Below are 6597 nucleotides of genomic sequence, written 5' to 3'. Positions count from 1 at the left end.
TACCAGACCTAACAGCGACCTCCCCATGGAATCCACCAGCTCTGCCAACTCCTCTGTTGGTTGCCTTTTTGCTTTTCCTCCCGTCCAGGTCTTATCCTTCATGGACCATTTCCATCCAGGCCAATTTGAATTCGTCCTGTGTGATCTGAGGAGACACCAAACTGGAGGCTTCATCCTGCTAAGAATCCCGTCCATGTGGGAGCCAGATGTTGTCATCTGTGAAAATTTTCATAATTCAAAAAGGGGTTTAGGGGAAAATTTGTTTCCCTGTTTCCCATGTCAAAAAAAGAAATTTGACCAAAAAGGGATTTTTAAAAAGAAAAATTCACTGATAAAAATTGTCTGAATGACACTTTTGATGCTAATTTGAGTTACCTAAGCTTGTGCAGAACTTAAACAGACAGACTAGTTGGATAAAACCAAGCCTGTAAACTCTGATAAAATCAGGCTGGTCTGACACAACACTCCCAAAAATTAAGGTAACTCCACAGAACATAATTTCTCAGTAGAAAACTTCCTGATGAGACCAGTTGTGACTAAGAGCAGTAGCCGAAATATGTGAATTTCCTCCCCCCATCACACAAATGCTTCTAATTTCCTGGAAATAAAAGAAAACAAAAAAAATCCCCCACGTTTTCAGAGTAGCCTTTCTCATCTGAAGGGTTTTATTCTTTCCAAACCTGCTGCAGAAAATAGGAGTATACTCAGGGAGGAGGGGTTACAAACCGGGCTGTCTAACACTCAGCGTGGAGCATCCTTTCCTGGGGCTTTCCCATCTCCTGGACCTTTCTGGTATTTGGGGATAATTTGGGGCTGGCTGGGGCTTGCTTGAGGAGGGCTGGGCTGGGAATCTCAGCAGGGTCAGAGCTTCCCGTTTGCTTTGGCACGTGTGCTCCGAGTGCGGTGCGATGAGCCGCTGGCCACCGCCTCCCCTCCGTGTGCTGGCCATTTTCCTTGGCTGCTGGCCAGCAGTCCCTGCTCGACTCGTGTTCCAGGGCTGTGTTTGAACTCCCCTCCGTCATCCCCAGCATCCAGATGTGACAGATCCAGAGCACCACGCTGCAGATGCTGGATATTGGCTGCAGCTGGGGTAAATATTATTTCTACATCCCAACGAGGGTGAAACAGCATCTCCAGAGGGTTTGGAGGAGACTCAGTTTGTCATGGGCTGCCCGTGGGCTCCTTTTCTCCTCCTCTTTTCAGGAAGGGAGAAGCCCTGAAGAGGTTTTTCCTCCTGAAAGGGGATTTCAGTTCTCCCTTGGATCCTGGTCAGGAACACAGAGCGCTTTGTTTGTGATGGCAGCCTCCACCAAAACGGCTCAGGGGCCAAATTAGGGCTGAGGAAGAAATTCATCCTCTCCAAAGATGAAAGGTCTGCTTGGTTTCTTCCCTTGCCTCTGCTGGTTCCCATGCATGCCTCCTTCTGCTTGATGGATGAAGAATCATGGAATTATAGAATGTCCTGAGCTGGAAGGGACTCACAAGGATCATCCAGTCCAACCCCTGGCCCTGCACAGACAGCCCAACAGTCCCACCCTGGGCATCCCTGGAGCATTGTCCAAATGTTCCTGGGGCTCTGGCAGCCTGGGGCTGTGCCCGTTCCCTGGGGAGCCTGGGCAGTGCCCAGCACCCTCTGGGGGAAGAACCTTTTCCTGATATCCAACCTAAATCCTCTCCTGGCCCAGCCCCAGATGTTCCCTGTGGTGCAATTCTGGCACCCCAGGAGGTTCTGGGAATCCTTGGGAGGATAAGAGACCACAGACACCCCTTAAAGGAAAGGCTGTTTGTGTGCTGAACCTGCTTGCCTCCTACCCAGCTGTTAATCCCATAGCTCCAAACTGGGATAAGGTTTCCCTTCTCTTCCTTTTTCCTTGCCTTCCCCCTCAGGGTGTTCCCTGGCTCCCTCCCCACCTCCAAAGCAGAGCCCGACAACAGCCTGGAAGGAAGAGCAGGAAAATATGGACTCATTGAACTAGTAAAAACCTTTCCATGAATTCAAAGTTCAGGGCAGTTCTGGGAAGGCTTTTTCATACCATTTTCCAGGAGTGGCAGCTTTGGGAAGGAAGCTTTTATTTGGAGATTTTCTCCTCTAGCCAGATTGGGGTTTTGTGATGAGCTGGCAAATCCCAAAATGCTGTGCACTCACACAGGTGGGTGAGCAGTGCTCGGTGGGACCCACTCCCACCCTCTCTTGTTTGGTGGCCTGATGTTCATATTTTATTTGAAAATATTCCTGTTTGGACAAGTTTCCAAATTTTTTTGGTTTTTTTTTTTTTTTTTTTTAGTTGAAATGCACAAGTTTTGAAACAGCTCAAAAAAGCAGATACAAAACCGAGCTGGAAAACCCCATTTTGGGCAGATCTGGTTCCCAGCTTGTTTACTACAGTTAATAACATATTCCTGAAATCTCGGGCAATTTGAGACACTGCTCTCCAGCATGAACCCCAAATGGAAGTTGCTGGGCACGTCTCTTTGAAATGAGAATCATTTCAGTGGAAGCATTTCACTGCTGGAATCCTTTCACTGCTGGAATCATTCCACTGCCATCCTTTTCTGCCTGGAAATGTTGTTTTACCCTCTCTGGGGGTCCCATTCCCTCTCTGGCTCTACAGGGGCAGGTAGTACAGCCTGTCATCCTTGAAGGGCTTAAAATGAGCATCCCAAGGGCTTGAAATCCCTTCCCTGAGCAGTGAGGGCACTCTGTGTAGCTCGGATATGGCAAAAGCCATTTTCATTTTCCATCAGACAGCACAAGCAGAAATCCCTGTCCTAAAACCCAGCCCCCTCCGGTCTGTGTTTGATCTGCTGCCTGCCTGGCTCTTGTGACTGTGGGTTTTATGTCCCTGGAGGTTTTGGGGGGCTGCCACCACCTCCTGCCCCGAGGAACCAGCAGAGGCACCCCCAGACTCTGAGATCTGGTGTTTTGCTGCCATCCAGCACCGACACGTGCAGCTCCTGGCCCTTCTTTATGGCCGGGACACGACATCCAAAATTAATAACTCATCCTGGAGTCCTGCTCCCCCTTCCCCTGCCCAGGGGAGAAGCTGCATTCCCAGGGGTCCCAGGTGATGATGGATCACCTGGAGGGGTGACGGCTGCCAGCCAAGCCCTAACCTGTTTAGTCTGCTGGGCAAAGCCAGCTCAGACAATTGGCAGCTCGGCTTTGAACGCGGGGACTGAGGCGTCCCCCGTCCTCCTCCGCAAATAAATCACAGTTCAAAGCAGCTGGGATGAGGCAGAGGGGACGTCTGGCCACGGCATAGTGTGTTTCCAACTCTCAGCCCTCATAAAACTCAGGAGAGGGGCAGAGAAGCAGTCAAAAGCGGGTCTCAGTTGGGTGTAGGGCTGGGCTGACCCAGCACCTGTGGGTGGAGGGAAGGTGAGGATAGGAAAAACGATGGGATCCCCACTCCAGTTTGCCGCTCTTGAAGTGGCAAATCTATCCCAAAAGGCCACTTTGTGAATTTCATTTATGGCTGTTGCTGCCCTACATCATCTCTGAGAAGAGAAGTGCCACTTTGGGTTTGTGTATCTTTCGCTGACATGTGTATTTAGCACTCATTAACCACTTACCTTGGGCTAATAATTCAACTTTTGTTCCAGATTTCCTCTTTTCCATGAGTTCCTGGAGCCAGAGACCCCTCCTGACAGATTCATTTCAGCTTTGTCTGCCCCAGCATTTTAGCTGATTTGAGCAGTATTTGCCCTGTTTTTTTGTGGTTGTTTTTTTTAATGATTAGTCCGAGTGAAACCATCTCGTTTCTTTAAACCTGCAAATGATTCTTGCCCATTTCAGCTAAAAGCAAATTCAGAACATTTGTTGATTTTTACAAGGAAAAAATTAATTGATTCGCTTCATCTTGGTGCTTTAGCCAAGCTGGTTGCAATTAACTTTGTTGTTCCTGTCCAAATTTTTTCTGCTCTTGTTTCTGGGTGTTTTCGTTGTTTTGCTCCATCTTCAATGGGCCTGATGGTTTGTTTTCCATCTGTTTAACCTTTGTCAGCACATAAACTCCCAGGACTGACAGGACCTGGAGTGTGTAGTCCTCACACAGTGTCTTTTTCGTTGGGGTTTGAACTCCGGTGTCTTTTTTTGGTTGGTGTTTTAACTCAAATGCACTTAAGCCCACGCTTAAACCTGACTTCAGCATGATCTAAGCCTGTGTCAAATAAATTTAGGCAGGACTGGGGCTGTTTCCTACAAAAGCACCTGAGGGGTTGTGAGCCTGGCACAGGCGTGGTGGGAAATACCCAGCTCTGCTTCTCTGTGATTTCCTGTCCGCATAAAACTGAAATTGCTGCTATGAGTCAAATCAAGCAGAGGCAGGCTGAACCACTGGGTTTTCCCCCCTTAAATGAAAATCGAGCTCTCGGAAGATCAGGTTGGCAGCTAAACCCAAACCAGAATCAAATTTGAGGCACAGTACTTAAAAAAAAAAAAATTTAAAAATAGTTTAAATTGCTTTGCAGTGCCCAGATCTGGGGCGGTCCCTCCTTGGATGAGTTCAACACACGTGGGGCTCCCAGAAGGGGAGTTTGGCATCTCCCCTCCTTGGCTGCTGGCCAGGAACCTGCCTGGGCTGTCAGGTTTCCTCATCCCATCTTGGGGAATAGTGTTTCGGTTCCAGCAGCTCAGCAAATGTTCTCCAAGCAGTGCTTTGCTGCTGGGTTTGGTGGTTGTAGGGTTTTTTTTTATCCTTGTTATTTCCACTGCTGTGGGATGAGGGGTGTTGCACATGCACAAGGAATCCTCCATGGACTGCAGGAGAGCAATAAACAGCCCAGGCTGAGGAGGAAGTGGATGGAAACCCAACCCAGGAAAATGAGAAGTGAAGGATTCAGCCTTGGCTTGACTCTGTGCCCAGGGATGCTGAGAGCTGTGCTGTCACTGGCTGCAGCAGGCTTGGGCCACTCCTGGGGGCTCGGGAGAAACCTGGTCCTAGAGCAACGCAGGGTTTACTCAAGCCCATTCCCATTTCATTCCCACTGACTCTGCTTCTTCCCAGGTAATTTGCACCCATCTGTCACAAAACTCCTATTTTGAATAGCGATGCCTTCAACCAAGGGCTTCTCCTTCAATCCAAAGGCTTTGTATTCATTTCCCAGGAGCTCCCAAGCAGGCAAGGACATCCAAAAGGCAAATTCAGATTCAATAAAAATAAGGGAAATACTGGGGTTTTCTTAACTTTTTTTTTCCTTGTCTATTCAGCAGTGGAACAAAACCCAGTGAAGGAGGAGGGAAGATTTCTCCCTCTGGTTTTGGTTATTTCCTTGGGCAGAGCTGCCACAGGGGTGGAGAAAAGCTGGAAGCAAAAGTCCCCAAGCTCTGGGAGAGGAGAAATCAGCCCTGCTGGGTTGCTGTGCTCCAAATCCTGCTGCAAAGCTCCCCCCCAGGCTGCAGGAATATCGCTGCCACCAGGATCCATCTGTGGAGCCTGTTTTAAAGTCTTGTCGTGCTAATTTGTGGTTTTCAGGAGAAAGTGTTGGAAGAGAGAGTAGTGTCAGGAACCCGAGCCAGACTTGCTAGTTTTGGCTGGTCGTCCCTTTTCTATATTCCAACTGCTGTTGGATATTTGGTATTTTTACTTTAAATCAAGGAAATGAGAGAAAAAATGAATTATATTAGGAAGACGTTCATTCACTTCTCTGACTCAATAGAAGTCAGCTTTGCATAACTCTGAGTGCCCCTGCTCCTTGTTTTGCTGATTCCAAAACATATTTCATAGTGATACTGAAGTCTAAAAATTGAACAGAAGTCTAAGATACCTCTGCATTTAAGTCAAATTAAGCCTAAGAGTAGTTCCACATTTTGCAGCCTTCCAGTACCTAAAAGGGCTCCAGGGTGATGGAGAGGGATTTTGGACAAGGGCATGGACTGACAGCATGAGGTGGAATGGTTTCCCACTGCCAGAGGCCCAGGTTAGATGGGATATTGGGAAAGAATTCCTCCCTTTGAGGGTGGTTAAACCCTGGCACAGGGTGCCCAGAGCAGCTGTGACTGGCCCTGGATCCCTGGAAGTGTCCAAGGCCAGGCTGGATGGGGCTTGGAGCAGCCTGGGATAGTGGGAGATGTCCCTGCCCGTGGAAGAAACCTTTAAGGTCTCTTCCAGCCCAAACCATTCTGTGATTCTCTAATTATTTGTGATTTTTGGTGCTGATACGGCCCCTATTGAGCAGAATTAAAACATTTCCCACAAGCTTTGACGCGTTTATGAGAGCAGGGCACCCCGTCAGGCTCAACCCATCCTATTTCTGCGTGCAAATCCCTGACTTTGGTGCAGACCCAGGTGCAAAGCTTCCCTTGCCTGGAGCAGGGGCTGAGGGAAGGATGTCCCAGGAACTGGGCACCTTGGCCAAGCCGTGGTGGCTGGAGGCACCTCAGGCACACAAGTGCTGCACAAAAATCCCAGCAGCTGATGGGGTCGAAGCCACATCTGCTGGTGGAGAGCAGATTTAAGGAGCAGATGAAGAAAGCAGGGGGGTGGCAGGAATATCAAATCTGTTTGCTCAGGGAAGGGTCATTTTCCACAAGGCCTGCTTGTTGTTGTCCTCCGCTCAGCGTGGAGTCCTCTTCCAGCCTTGCGTTGAGGGAGCTTG

Source organism: Motacilla alba, chromosome 7 (assembly GCF_015832195.1).
Source record: "Motacilla alba alba isolate MOTALB_02 chromosome 7, Motacilla_alba_V1.0_pri, whole genome shotgun sequence".
NCBI lineage: Eukaryota > Metazoa > Chordata > Aves > Passeriformes > Motacillidae > Motacilla > Motacilla alba.
Note: the sequence above shows the minus strand (reverse complement) of the source record.